Genomic DNA, 16,765 nt, shown 5'->3' on the forward strand with positions numbered 1-16,765 from the left:
TTGACATTCTGGGAAGTGTCATGGGATGTGATGGATACCTCCGCAATGCCCTTGATGCCCTTCGTTTCCGCGGAGTTTCGACCTTTAAACTGCAGACCACCTTTGGTGGCCACCCTTCCCGTTTCCTGTACAGGCAGGAACAGACGAAGGTGAGCCAATCTCAGTTTCAGTCCCACCTTTTCCCTCCTTCCCAACTATTCTTCCAATGGCAGGAACAGTTGCAGTATTTGAACGCCCGCCCTCCTGTCAGGCAGATATCAGCGGAGGACGGCACGAGATTGCTGAGATTCGTCCGGTTGGAGGATGCCAAAAAAAAGAATACAGTGGATTCACAATGACCGCATTTCATATGACGAGCTGCTGCGAGTTTGCATGGAGTCGCTGGAGGGGACTTCAGAGGAAGAAGCGAAAGGAATAGTGAAGCTACTTGACGAATCGGGCCATGTTCTCGTATTGAAAAAGACTGTCTATTTTCGTCCTTACAAGGTATATCTAAATCAGAGCTTCTTTAGCATTTCTGGGGCTCAGGATTCACTGATTTGGGATTTTTGGTTGTGGTTTCACTGATATTCTTTTTTCTTTGGTGTGGTTTCAGATAGCAAGAGCTTTCGAGAAGATCATGCCTACACCCCATGCAACGAAGAACGATCCTTACAAGGAAGAGTTGGAGAGACTGGAGAAAGAAAAGGAGGAGATTGATCAGAAATCTCAGAGTCATGCCATGACAGAATTACGGTTGGGGTTGGGGTTTTTTGGACTTCAGACAATGGGTTTAATGAGGTTGACATTCTGGGAAGTGTCATGGGATGTGATGGAGCCCATTTGCTTCTTTCTTACATCAATTTACTTCATGGCTGGATATATATTTTTCCTGAACACATCCACAAATCCTTCATTCCAGAGCTTCTTCAGCATTCGCTTCGGTGCCACGCAGAGAAGACTGATGAAGAAAATGAATTTTGACATAGAACGCTTTAGAGAACTCTGGAGGTTATCCAGGCCTGGGTTGAAGCCCCCTTGTTGTCGCAGGCGTCTCTGTAACTGTGATGATATCTAAGATCCCTAACTCTGTAATTTTTTTAGCATTTTCATGCTGACGATTTGTTTAGAATTATTTGGAAATGCTATGAAATGGATTGGTTCACCAGAATAGTGGATATGGGTTACATTGTTACTGCTTCATTATTGAATGATTAGTTCTGCACTGTAAGACTGTTTGCGCTATTGAAAGACCAAACAACCTTTATGCTAGAATTGCTATCTTATTATTTGAACAGAAAGGAAGTTTTAAAATATATATATATATAAAATGTAAAAAATTAAAAAACCTTAGTGATCTACTAAAATTTAGGGCAAAAATCTTCCCATAACATTACAGTGTCTCCCCATAACATTTCAGTGATAACAAAGCAGAAATCGTGCCAGCTTGGATGGTAATTAAAGATGGAACCACTGGAAGCAATTTTTTGGCAAACATATACAAAATCTTGGGCCCTAAAAATCTTCCCATAACATTACAGTGTCTCCCCATAACATTTTAGTGATAACAAAGCAGAACTCATGCCAGCTTGGATGATAATTAAAGATGGAACCACCGGAAGCAGTTTTTTGGCAAAAATATGCAAAATCTTGGAGGAAGCTGGAAGAACAACAAAGTCTTTGAGGAAAATGGAAGAGCAACAAGCAGAAAATATCAACAGTTTCCCAGAATGGAACAAAAGATTAGAAGAATTTAACAAAATGCCACATCTAAGAAAAATAAGATGGGACAAATTCTGGAATAACAGCAAGAAAAACGAACCAAATGATACTAATGATAAGTACTACAAAAGAAAGTATAAGAAAAAATGAGGCGAAAGAAAAAGTGTGGACATAGTTATCTCCCCCTAAAAATATGGATGATCCGAGGACAATGGGCCCTGTGACTGAAGCATCTGAATCAGATAATCGGTCAATAGGTGATAAGTGAATGGTGTTATTTCATAGTATTGCATGGTATATTAGTTGCTGGTTGAAGACTGGTTGGCATATCAACTCATAAATTAGAAATGCAATATTATTTAGTTATGGGTTATTTGCATTGGTGAAAGGTGCTTCTTGTCATTGTATGGTATATATTAGAATTGTATCTTTGGCTGAAATCTAATATTAAGGTTGTTTTCAGAGATTAGGCTTTCACTTTAGGCTTTCAGAGATTAGGCCTTCACCTGTGTAAGGGGCATTTAGGGACATGGAAAGAACTAAAAGAATTTTTCTCTGCTGTTTTAATTTTCAGTTGTAGATATGCCATCTCTTCATGGATTTTGTGATTGATGGTATCAGGTTATAGATAGTTTGTGTGCTATGGTGGGTATATGTTTTCACAGTGGCATTCTCCTCTGTAGATTGTTGGATGAATTTGCTATTGCATATGTTACGGATTGAATCTTCTTGTTTGGGCTTTTGGACGAGTTTTTAATATTTATTTGATGTGTAATGAGTTTTGAACCCTAACACCCAACTTAATATAATACAGTAACCTATTTTAGCATGGCCCCCAACTCAGCATTAACACAATACAGTAATTCATTTTAACATGGATCCCCAACTCTGTATTAATAGGGGTAACGTCGGGTTCCAAGTTTGCATCAACATATACTGACTATTGCAGCCTATAGATGCACCATAAAACAAGTTACAACAAATATAAAGCAGAAGAGTGTTTTGCCTTCACACAGCGGCTGTGTAAACATCCAGTCAAAAAACCATGCCAAGCCCCAGACATCCATACAAGTTGAAAAGAAAGAGGGCTTTTTGATAACACAGTAAAGCTCAAGGAAAAAAATACTACCATATATTTCTAGATTTTCAGTCAATACATGGTAATATAAAATTCAGGCTTCAACAAATAATTTGGGCCTTGGATCTTCAGACAATACACTCTAAGCTTATTTATCCAACTTCGTTTTTTTCTTGAATCAGGTTGCAGTAACACTAAGCTACATTGAGTTAACAACATCAAAATTTTAAATTGAGTAACACACATTCCAAGTTAGCCCAAGGCCTTGTGCAACAATTATCCCCGAATTACCCCTTTCTAACAAGAGGCAAACAAATAATCATGTTTATCAGGGATAGAAAATGCAGGAAATACATCAACTAAAACATGCAAGATCAATATACTGAATGTTAGATTTTTTGTTAATCTTCACATATCCTCTGGACCTGCATCTCCTAGAAAGCAAGGTTTTGTCTTACTGTCTATGTAAGGACAGCTGAATAGTACTTTAGGAAGGTTAACTGACCCTTGCTTTATGAATAGCCCTTTAGGAAGAAAAAATCATTTTAGCCTTTATCTATAGAGAAGTATTGAATACATTTAATTAAATAATAAAAAAATATATAATGAGGCAAAAAAAACTGTCACAAAAAAAGACAGACAGAGGAGAATGCAACAGAGAAGACAGCATGATAATCAGGGAACAACTTGAATAGATAAATTGTAGTCACACTCTGTAAGTGTGGGAGAATTCCAGATAATGTAAGGTTGACTCATGCATTTTATTTCCAAAGCACTGCAATTCTCTATCGTATATTTTTCTCTCTAATATTTGTCCACTGTGAATACATCATTTTTCCTGCTAAAATTAAAATATTTCAGTGGATGGTATGTCTTTTATTTGCTGTACATTCATGCCTTAATCAATAAATTTGATTCCAATTGCTGAGCACTCTAGTGTTGTGAACACAAGCTCAATATCTCTCTTTGATCATTGGAATTTTTTCCAATATTTGATACCAAAGCTAATGGTCTGTTCATAAGGAAGGCCAGACTTTAATTTTCAGGTTGGTTACCTATTTTAAAAAGAACAAGCAATACAACAAACACCCATGCAAATTAGAAGTCTCAAAGTACACCACAACCATGGCTGTAGCTAGCTTGACTTTCTTCTTTGTCTAAAACAGATCTGGTTGTAAAATTTAACAGCATGGGATTTCATCTGGAAGCTGCAAATGGGAATTCCATTATTGAACAAGATCATTTAGCGTTCTGGAAGAAGATGAAGTCAAACATACCATATGAACTGCTAGAATCAACAAATGGGAAACTAATAATCACAGGACTCTTACTTGTAGCATTTTGAGCATTAATGATCAAATGACTCACATCAGCAGTGCCAAAACACCAAAAGAAAAATGGGGCACACGTGTGTGAAAATAAAGCTATAACTGTGAGATTTGTCTGAGGGAACTTCACCAAATAAAGAGGAGGCTCCTAATATGTAGCCAAACACAAAAATCAATTGAATTCAAGATGTTTAACATTTATGAATATCAAGCTGTCATCCTAAGATATAGCTGAGGAAGTTTTCACAAATAAAGATGACAACATAAGATGTGGCCAACAACATCAATCACTTCAAAAAATTGTTAGAGATGCTAGCACCTGTTGAGGCACCAATTCAAAATGTACATGCAGTGATCGCCTTACTTGCATTACTAGCCTAATCTTATGACAGTCTGGTCACTTCATTTGACATAGAACCCAGATCGCCATAATAATGCAAGAGAAGACATGAAAGAAATATTCAAGGTTGATAACAAAAAACACAGTTTTCTTTCAGCAAGTAGGAACAAGAAGTTCGAGAAAAAGGTTGTTGATCTGACACGAAAATGAGATTCACTTGCAATTATATTCTTTGTTGCTAAAATAGCAAGGTAGAATTCATTTATTGTAGAAAGCAATGGCACCACACCAAAGGAGCATTGGAAAATGTTTTCAGTTGAAAAGGAGGATAAAGAAAATGTGGCAACATACTTCAGGTAGTCTGAGCCTACTTCTTACATCAATGCTCCACCGGTTGGCGCCCTTGCATTTTTCCGTGGTCATCCTTCCTAGCAAGCATGTGAAAATTAATGTGCACCAAATTCCTCTCACAGAATTGAATATATTTGTACTCAAAATCTCACCCCAATGAAAAGCCCAAATAAACCATGCACCTGGCAAAGTGCACAGGCAGGCACAGTGGATGCAGGAAGCTTGCAATGGCGGTGGTTTAGGATTATCTGATTTTCATGGCCTCCATGGCTAAGTGGGTAGTACACAATCAAGCACACTGGATGCAGGAGCTTGAGTTTGCAATTGTAATGGCGGTGGTTTATTGTATTTTTTTTTTCAACTAGAAAAATTGTGTTTGGAGCAGTTTTCAGATATATATAATTTTGCTTGAGATTGGACCGCGTTTGGAGCAATTTTCAGATATATATAATTTTGTTTGAGATTAGACCTCCCTACTTAACTATTAACCATTAAACCACGTCCTAAAAACTATTGAAGATGTCTGAATGGCTAAGTGGTTCGTTATAAATCTGGTAACTGATTACGATGCAATGGGAAAACACCTTCAGTGTCGCTTGAACCTACGCCCAAATGGAGACCTTGAATGTATATGTTTTGCAAGACGCTGGGAGCTGCCAATGCAGACAATTTATAGCAGCACGGGGTGGGATTCGTATGCATGGGCCTTCCCGGCACCTACCAAAATGGTGGACGTCCTTGTTCACAGAGTATAATTTACCTTTCGCCTAGGGCACAGCCTGCCGGGATTCAACACCGCGAGCGGACCTGCGAGGTGAGCAAGCACCGTGAGCAGGAGAAACGAATGCTCGAGAGGACCTGTTCTGGTTGTGCGAATGGAGCAAATGAATGTTTGGTGCAAGGGATCATTTGAAATTGTGTGGGTGTTGGTTGCCAAAATGGTGGATGTCATTGTTCACAGAGTATAATTTACCTTATGCCTGGGGCACAGCCTGCCGGGATTCAACACCGCGAGCGGACCTATGAGGTGAGCAAGCACCATGAGCGGGAGAAATGAATGCTCGAGAGGACCTATTCCGGTTGTGCGAATGGAGCAAATGAGCAAGCACCGTGAGCAGGAGAAACGAATGCTCGAGAGGACCTGTTCTGGTTGTGCAAATGGAGCAAATGAATGTTTGGCGCGAGGGCTCGTTTGAAATTGCGCGGGTGTTGGTTGCTAGCGCAGCGGGTGCCAGCTCGGATGTGGTGGGTCAAAGAAGCATTAATTAGTGTCATATGTTATTGATGGCTTTACATAGTGTTATATGTTATCCATTGCCTTACGGCGTTTTCTTTGCAACGTCTGATGCAAATGCTAGTTATATGAGTTGTAATTATTGTTCTTTTATTTTTAAGAAATGCATGCATGATGTGTTGCGGTGGAAACTACAAGTGTTTTTTATGCGTTAAACATCATTTTAAGTAAAAATATTGGCTTTGTTTTGGAAAGGGAAACCAATTCTAACAACAACAATAACAAAAAAAATCATAGAATTTAAATAATTAATGTGTTTTTAGTTTTGAATTTTAAATATTTTATATAAATGAAGTTTAGAGGTTGTTACAAAATTTAAAGCTCAATATATAAAGTTTTATATGCAATTTATATTGAAGTTTTATTTTTGTTTATCTTTCTATTTTTATTGATAATAGTGATTGTTAATAATAAAATATTTTGGAAAAAATCACATAGGACGCCTTTCGAACTAATTAGTGTTATTCAACTTTAGAACAAGATGATGAATCATATCCAAGCAATAAAATAAATAGATGAAGAGAGAAGCTAACTAGACATTAGAAAAAACAACTAGTTTGACTAGAAATAATTATTTATTTATTTATTTTTATAAATATTTTTATTTTTTATTTATTTACTTATTTTGAATTATAATTATCATAACTTAAATTGATTTATTATATAGATAAAAATATAACCTAATTCAAAAAATATTAATTAAAATTCTTTTTAATCTTGGTAAAAACCTAAAAAATTAAAATATAAATAAATAAATAAATACTTATTTTTAGTCAAACTAGATGTTTTTTCTAACAGCTAGTAAGCTACTCTCTTCATCTATTTATTTCATTGCCTCGATTTTGTCGTGAAGATGAATCACATTGGTTGGTTCCAAAGGTGTCGAGGATATTACTCCTATGTGATTTTCTTCCGAAAGATTTTGTTATTAATATGGATCACAAAAGTCTAAACTCAAAAAATAGTGATTATTGTTAGAGGTAACAATATATTTTAGTATTTGTTAGAATTATTGATGAATGATTTCTATTTAACATTTTAATATTCATACATAGCTTCTTATGGTTGATTTATAAAGTGTATGGATTCTTCACTATAACGGTTGTCACAATGCATCTTGTAATATTTTGACAAAGTTTGATATTATTGGCCACCCATTAATATAGTTTTTTGGGTGTTGAACTTTCAACTCCATTTTGAGGTCCTAAATGACATTTTTTGGATGTGGCGAGGAACTAGGAGATATCCATGGGCTATCGATCAAGTTCAATATTATTGGCCACCCATTAATATAGTTTTTTGGGTGTTGAACTTTCAACACCATTTTGAGGTCCTAAATGACTTTTTTGGATGGGGCGAGGAACTAAGAGATATCCATGGGCTCTCGTGATGGCCTTGGTCGGAATGTGTAATTCTAAGTTGTAATGTTCCAATGAGCTACTGAATGCACTAAACAAAGATCATATGCAAAATTTACAACCCTGTGAAGTTCACGTACCAACTAACCCCATCAAGGCTGACAAACCTTCTCTATGTTTCATCTTACATAGTTAATATTTTGTACCTCTAGGATTCTCTATTTCTAATAAAAGGCTATTCTATTGGCCTCTCTTAATAGCTTTTGTGAACATGTATAGTTGTCATCTTTCTTTTCCCAAAAGTAGCTACCATCATTCTAACCAATTTGCATTCTATAGTATTTTGTTAGTCTTTGATTAATAAGCTAAGTTTCAAGAATGTTTTTGTAATATATGCTATATTTCTCTATGTGTGTTCCATTTACTTTCTTATATTTCATTTCATTCCTTGTACTTCCCGTATCATATTTGAGATCTTAGGCTATGTGGTTTTATTTTCCTTGGGATCCACATTAATTGATTACTACATTTGATTAAATTTATGAATATTTAAAATTATAAATTGGAAGAACATGCACATAAAAACACCATCCTAGAAATATTTATCCTAAGAGTGCCGATATGGGAGAAAACCCATAAAGAAGATGAGGCCTATCATCTTCATTCTTTTCTTTAGTTATAAAAATGCACATGCAATGGAATGGAAACTCTAATGGAGTACTTATTGATGACGTGACCTAAGCAACTTCTACAAGACCCCTTCCTCCTCTATTAGGATATGAAATATTCCTCTGAGATGTTTTGCTCAAATATGGAACAAGTACAATGCAAAATAATGGATTTTGTTCTACTCCTAGTAAACACAGCTAGATTACCATAATAGGTGAAGGATTTGACTTCCTCAACCCTTAATGTGATAATTTCTTGGAGCTTACAAGGACTTATTGAATTTTTTCGTGTTAATAACCCAACATATATGAGTAATAAATGTTAGAAACTAGGAAAATACTTTGAGGGGGGTGAATTAGTATTGTGAGAGTTTTAAAACTTTCTTTCACAAGAAAAGAATACTAAAAACACCAGCAATCTTGTTAACAATAATTTATGTAAACATCAACATAGAAAACATATATGCAACACATAAGGAATTCAGTATTCTCTTCAATTACTTTCATAAATGAAAGCTTCAACATGTTTTCAGAATGTTCTTTGGCATCCAATAGAAGGAAACAACTACTCCCTAATTTATCAACTACCATTAGAAAGAGCTACAACCCCTAGTTTATCAACTATCACTTAAAGGAGCTACTACCCTTGATTTATCAACTGCTACTGAAAGAAGCTACTATCTCTAATTTATTAGCTGTTGATTTGAATGTTGGCAAACTTGTTAATGTTATGCAAGCTCCCTCATCAATGTTAAATAAAAATGTGTTTAGGATCATCTCAAATTAACCAAAATGTGAGGAATTATGTGTCAAGTATTGAGTGTCCTTTTATGAGAAATTTACGAGGTTAATTAACTGTTTAAAACACATACGAAAAATAAATTACAGACAAGTAAAACACAAAGCTGATAAAGGAGTTCACCCCTCCTCGACTACATCTCCTTGGACATGCTTCAATGGCTAGGCCCTCTTTAGATTGATGATCAATTCTCTGATTACATGCACCTACAGTGCTCCAATGGCTTTGCAACCTACTCCACTTGATTCAGAAGACCCAAAAACCTCAAAAATGACTATCCAAACTGTACAATAGGACTTTAGATGATCTAGGCTTGACCTCCTCTCCTCGTGGCCTTAGGCTTCCTTAAAATTCAATGTAGAAAAATCACATATAAATGTGTCTTTCTTCCTTTGCAACCTTTTCCATTGTATTTGGAGCATCCAAATCATCTAGGAATGACTCTTTCTGAGCTAAAATTGATCGAATAATGAAGAATTTATGGTCTCTTTAGCTTTCCCTAGGAAAACACCACCAAATCTGGAGAAACTCGAGTTAACCCTGCCAAATTTGGAGCAATGCCGGATTTATCGAACTTGCCAAAATTGTTGCCAAGTTAATCTATGCTTATTTAATGGGATAAACATGGTTTAATTAGCATTCAACTATAGTTAGCACGTTAAGCACGTGGTTAGCACTAAGCACTAGCCTTTGGTTATGAGTTCTTGGTCACATGCGGAGTTGGTTGCCCTCTTCTCCCCCAAACTCGTCGGCGCTTAAACTTTAAATATACCTTCCACTGAATATAGGTTAAGTCAAATGGTTGTGGCATAGCGATGGAGTGTGGGTCTTGTGCGGGCGAGGTTGCAGGTTCAACTCTGTCAACCTCCCAAACAAACTTTTACCTGACCTTTGAGAGGGCACGTGGCGGCCTCTGGGCTTGCCACATGTCACCCTCTTAGTGGTCCACCTCAAATGCACTTAACCAATAATATGGTGACACTTGTCACAATCTGATTGAGCCACTTGTGGGAATATTTGAAAAATATTCCTTATAATATTATTTTTTCTGATTGGCATGTACGGATGCCTAGTCAGCATCCCAGTTACCCCTGTACCCAAAATTTTGCGTGTTTGACAAAATGAACAGAAGTCTCTATCTTTCTCATACGAGCTCTGTTTTGAGTGAAACACGTTGCATTGGGATCGTATCGCCGAGACAGACACGGTCATTCATGTTTTGAGTGATTCTGAGAACTTTGAGTTTTGAGCAAATTTTTGCCCTAGACCAGCCTCCTGGGTCAGTCCCCTCCGCATGTGACCAACACCTCATAACCAAAGGTCGGTGCTTAGTGTTAATTGCCTACTTAACGCGCTAACTAGAGTTTAATGCTAATTAAACCATATTTATCCCATTAATTAAGTGCATATTAACTTGGTGACAGTTTTGGCATGTCTGGCAAATCCAGCATTGCTCCAAATTTGGTGGGATTAACTGGAGTTTCTCCAGATTTGGTGGAGTTTTCCTAGGGAAAACTGAAGAGACCATAACTTCTTCATTATTCAACCAATTTTGGCTCAGAAAGAGTCATTTCTAGATGATTTAGATGCTCTGAACACAATGGAAAATGTTTAAGAGGGAGAAAGACACTTTTGTATGTGATTTTTCTACGTTGAAGTTTAGAGAAGCCTAGGGGCACCGGGAGATGAGGTCAAGCCTATATCAGCTGAAGTCCAATTGTAGAGCTAAGATAATCGTTTTTGGGGTTTTGGCTCTTCTGAATCCAATGGAGTAGATTTCCAAAGCCATTGGAGCACTGTAGGTGCATGTAATCAGGGAATTGACCATTAATCCAAAGAGGGCCTAGCCATTGAAGCAGGTCCAATGAAATGTAGCCTAGGAGGGGTGAACTTCTTTATAAGCTTTGTGTTATGAGTTGTTCTGTTTTACTTCTCTGCAATTTATTTGTTGTATATGTGTTTTAAACAGTGAATTAACCTCAGAAATTGCTCATAAAATGACACTCAATACTTGACACATAATTCCTCACATTTTCGTTAATATGAGATGATCCTAAACACATTTTTATTTAATACTGATGAGGGAGCCTGCATAGCATTAACAAGTTTGCCCAACATTCAGATCAACTGCTATTAGAAAGAGCTACTACCTCGAATTGTTTACCAACCACTACTAGAAAGAGTTGCAGCCCCTTATTTGAAGGTCATCACTTGCTTGAACTCCTTGATTCATCTTCCATTCTATTTTCAAGCACAAATCATGAAGGCTACTCTCTTTCTTAAAATAAATAAATCTCTCCTTAATCACCACAAAGTTACCTTCAAAAATCTATGATCACTTATGAATTCACCATAAACACCACCACTAACAACAACAACAAAAAGAACCTTCTTACTAATTCAATTATATTTATAAAGAATTAGAGCTGGTATTTTTAGATTGAAAACATTAGTTATGTTTAGCTCTTAATAATGTATGAATTCATATTTTCACTTATGTTTGACTTCTTTTAATTCTTCTTATTGTGTTCATGAAGTCTTCACACTGCAATATTGATCTCAAACTATGATTTCTTCTACTCATTTTAATAATTTTGGAATTCTATAAGATTTAGTAGTGAATTTAACTGCAATTCCAAATCTAGCGAATTTCCTTATTTGGAAAAAAATACCAAATATACCACCAAGTCTATCCATGCCGCCAAAAATGTTGTCATATTGTTCATGCTTTGTAACCAACTTTAACACACTACATGTTTTGGTGCAAAACCACCAAATTTTGCACAATATGGCGAGAGCCACTCACTCATTCATATCATGATGCCCACGCCCCTAGTCACATTATACTATGAATAGACCTAAATCTTGGAGAGAGCACTTATTCCCAACCCTTATTTTCGCAACAATAAAACATGGTGTTGTAAGGAATAATGTTGTGGTCAATCCTATGGGATTTCGTGTCAAAGTGGTCTCGCACTATACACACTAACCAATCTCCAAATCCATGTGATGACATGTTACTTCCCTCTTGTATTCCACTATGTCCACCACATATGCACCTACAGGGAGCCATATTTCCCATGCTATCGGGCCATAAATGAACGGCGGGTGTATATGCCCACCGTTCGATTTCGGCCTTAGAAAAATCGAACGATGGGCATATACACCCGCCATTCATTTATGGCCCGATAGCATGGGATTTATTGATCCCATGCACCTACTACCACATCTCTTGTTTTCAATGTGCTACATGTGACTTGTTTTTGCCCTGCTGGGCCAGCCAAAAAAGTCAAATCTTCATGCCACATGTCACATCCGTATTGATGCCACACCATGCTAATGTCATGATGCCACACCATGCTAATGTCATGTTTTGGTTTTGGTTGTTTCTTCTTTACCGAATCAAATCCTGCCACGTGTCCTCTTCTTTACGAGGTCTGTGGCTCGGCTTTTCCACAAATCTCTTTATAAAAATTTTAAAGGTTGGCACGAGAATTTTTGCGGCAACTGATGGAACTTTTTCCATCTCCCTAGATCACACAATGGATTGACCACCGGGGTTACGTTTCAAGTGGGCTCTCACTCTACCAATCACTGCTAGTGTCCATACACGTCCTCCTGGCGTTGCATTACCTGAGAGGTTTAAACTCATGCCTGCCTTTGAAACATCCAAGATTTATTCCGCTTAGGTTGCGTTTCCTCCATCCTTCCTGAGCTTTCATTGGTCCAAGTACAACTACTTACATGCCTATGGTGTGGGGCCGATGGCCTAGAACACCAATATTTTGACTTTTGATCCTAAGAACTTTGACCAGACATATCTTTTGATCCATAAAGACTTTTGCAGACCTCAATATACCATTGTAAATCTATTTACAAGCTCTATCCATCCAGGACACTTGCGTGGATATCTAATTTGATATTTTGTACTTAGAATCGTTTCAAAAGTCTCATCTCGTTAACTAGTCTTCTTGTAACTACCTGAATTGTGTCACTCTTTCAGTGAATGCCAACACATTTTCAATATTCCCCCTTTGACATTGATGGCAACACCAAAACCATTATCAACCATCATAAAAGAACTATTTTCTTACGTCATAGGAAAATAATAAGCACATATATGCACAGAGCTTTACTGATACTGGACGCCATTATCGCTTATATCTTAGATATCGAGCCGAGATTCATATTTAGAGGCCAAAACGTTTTGGGTGTTCCCATGAATTGTTTGTTAGATTCTTTGCTTCTTGCGTCCCCACATGTTTGTGGGTCTACCCTAACTCGTAAAGTTGATTTGCGTTCATTTTTCTTGTCGCCGACATATCCGGTTAGTAACCCGTCAAATTACATTATGTATCCTTAGCGTTTCTTGAGTGTGCCGCTCTCATGGCAGCATGCCGAACATCGGATCATGATCTTTTCCGTAAACATCGCTTCGTGAATATGGATTGACAAAGGTGCGTGAATTGTGTGTGTGTGAAGGTTGTGATTGAGTGAATTGTGTGTGTGAAGGTTGTGATTGTGGAGGCCCAGCCGCCAAGTTTATCCAACATTGCAAGGTTTATTGATGATCGGTCACAGCAATGACTTATGTCTCATTCTGGTACTCATGAGGTGGTATGGCCTGTCGTGGCCGACGTGCATATTAATTTTATTTTTTTGACAAGAATTACACTCATCTACGCGTTGAGCTTCCGTACTCGTCGGGATCCTAAGGCTCTTGGATCTGGCTGGAGCTAACCAGTCATATATTGGGTATTTAATGTTCTCATAGCAGCACGCCATTTAGTCCGATAACATGGGAGTGGATAAATATTATTTAATACCAAATTTGCCCGCTCCCGTGTTATCGCGTTAAGTAGCGTGTTACTCTGAAGGCATTAAATACCCAATATATGATTGGTTAGCTCTTTCCCTTGGATCTAACCATGTTCCTCTAACCATGTTCCTGGCGGAATTTCGGGTCACTATTGAGGGCCATTTTTTTGTTGATATTGTTTGCCATGGTCGACCGAACTCTATCATTACAAAATATTATGTACGGTACAAATACCGTAGAAAGGGAGTTTCCGGTATCGTTGACGAGTTAGAATATTTTCATTAAAAAATTACTTTCACAGATGAATGGAAGGTGTAATGGTAAAAATAAGCAAAATAGTATACCCATTTTATGGAGTTTCATTCATATTTGTATCAAATGGATTATATCCAATAATTTGATGATTATTTATCCTAAAAATCAAATTACTTATCCTAAAGTGTTTTTAAGTAATAACGAGAAACGACGGTGGCGTTTAAATGTTTCATGTTTGCATTGATTTAGCATTTCGAAAAATTGGTTTTGATAAATTTAATTATTTTTCTTGTGTATGCAGGTTACAATAGGAAGTTGGGATCGCTATCTGGTTGGTTGTGTAGACTATGATAACATGAGGTTGATGTGATAACATAGGACTGATGTGATACCGTGACATTGTTGATTGCCTTTCTAAAGGTAGGTAGAGTCAAAGCTAAGGACTTTGGCTTGGGAGTGACCTATGTTTGAAAGATTTGGGGCAATCAAATTGCGTCAAATGAAAAGTAAAATTTAATTGAGGAAGATATTATTTCCCATTAATTATATCCATATTTTATTTATATTGGTTTTTTTTGGCTAGCGTTATATATATATATATATATATATATATTCCGGAAAATCTTATTAGAATTCTTAATTTATTTAAGATCAAAATTTCTTCTTGATATACGTGTAATATAGGTATGTTCATCAATATCAGAGATGAAATTTAGCCATGATGCGGCTTGGCTCACAGCCGGGTACTTTGCAAGGGCTACAACAACCATTTAAAATCGTAAATGTTTTCCTTTTCTCATAAGAAAAAGTTTGACTGTTATAGACAAACATAAAAGTCCAATGGAGTTATTATGGAAATTGAGAATTTGTATAAATCTCTTTTCCATAAGCATAATAGTACCTACTAGTATTTACTAGTTTTCAAAAGACAGATAGTGTCACTAATAGTGTTATTAGTATAAAGGTAGAATTCTATCTATAAGTGAAAACAAATTTCTATATATAACATAATTTGAGTAAGAAAAAATAGACACTAAGTTGTTTATTTCATCAGTGAAACTATAAACATATGTATGGCGTAATATTCAATGATTATTTTTAGTTTTATTTTAGTTTTGCAAATGTTTTTATATGTGCTACAAATATCTTAGTTATTAATATTATTGTTTTTAAATGTGGTTTAGGGTTATTGAGTGGCCGCTACTACATCTACAAGTAATAATCCGGGTAGATCTACTCAAAGAGATTTACTCGAAGGGATCTGGTAATAATCGGGTACATTCACCCGAAAAGATCTATCTATTTGTCTGCGGATCTGGTTGGGCCTAATTTGGGTAAATCAACTTGAAGAGATTTATCCACCTATTTATTTATTTAATTAAACCTAACCCCAAAAATGTCTAAGAAATTTGACCACGTAATCTCCCAATTAACAAGATACTTGAACTCAACAAATTAAACCAATTAAATTATCCATTTAAACTAGTTATTAATACCATTATATGTGCATGTTCATCAATATTTCATAATAAACGAAGATTGTAAATTTAATTTTGTTATTCTAATCCATGCTCAAAATATAAAAATAAAGGTTGGTTTGCAAAGTTTCTCATGGAATCCATGTGCAAATTCAATTTTTATTTATCTTCCTCTTCGAGCGTTGTGTCGATTCCTCCCCATACTAGTTAATGAATTGTGTTACTGTGTTTTGGAAGTTAATGAATTGTATTATTGTGGTTTTGGAAGATGCATTCACGGTCACTATTTTTTTTTAATGAATAATAATTGCAAAATAATTTCCTAATAAGATCATTTTCTAGAAATGAAATGAATTTCCGTTATCATTGATTACTTGTAAATATTTCTATCTAGGCATTACGGAAATTGAGTTCCTTCTCATCTTAATCTTGCGTTTCGAGAATAGTGATTATTCTATATACTGATCTCTGCTATAATAGTTGGTGGGTGTCATTGTTATATATTCTCGTTGGACACATTCATAGTAACCTATAGCACACACAAGAAGTGTTATTGGTATAAAGGTAAAAGAAAAATTGTCGTGCCTTATAATAAAATCAAGCATTAAATTATTTATTTAGTAAATCAATTAAAATCTACGCATATATCTTTAATTCCTATTATCATTATACTTATTTTCACATTTAGATTAGGCTGAAAATATTTTTTTATTTATTTTACACATTTAAAGCATGTTATTTATAACGTAATGATGCATCTAGCAAGATTGGATAACATATAGGTCAGATGTTATATGTCATTGTGCTTGTTTTTTGGAAAACAATTTATTTTTTTTCAACAATTTTTTTTGAAAAATTAGTTGAAGGTTAAATTTTTGGAGCCTACTTATATAAGTAAATATTATAATAAATAATTAGAGCTTATTTATGTAAGTACTTATTATAATAAATAATTAAATTTATAAACACATCCCTTGATATATACGAGATTGAGAAGCGATGGAGCGCTGCTACCTAGCCTGCGTTTACCCTAGCCGTAGCACCGATCATGGTTAACTGCAAATAGATCCCACAGTGGTTCTCTCCCTTCAGCCTAGAGCTCGTCGTTCCTTGCCTACACAACCCACCCATATGTCGTTATCAACGGTTATCATGGAGTGCATGGAGCTTGATGCTGTGGACTATTCCCCGGATCCCTTCTTGGAACAAGTCATTTTCTCCAACCCTAACCCTAAAACGGTTCCGGTATCATCTGCTCCATCCAGCTCGATACCGACACTAGTTTTCTCCCTTCCC

General features: G+C 36.1%; 1 pseudogene; it reads left to right on the top strand.

The window, feature by feature from the left end:
• The first annotated feature begins 372 nt into the window (after positions 1 to 372).
• LOC149182062 (calcium uniporter protein 3, mitochondrial pseudogene) lies at positions 373 to 1,057 on the top strand (annotated as a pseudogene).
• The last annotated feature ends 15,708 nt before the right edge of the window (positions 1,058 to 16,765 follow it).

Source organism: Pinus tabuliformis, chromosome 3_2 (genome assembly GCF_031772625.1).
Source record: "Pinus tabuliformis cultivar Carrire ecotype Pingquan chromosome 3_2, CPIR1, whole genome shotgun sequence".
In the NCBI taxonomy this organism is placed as follows: Eukaryota; Viridiplantae; Streptophyta; class Pinopsida; order Pinales; family Pinaceae; genus Pinus; species Pinus tabuliformis.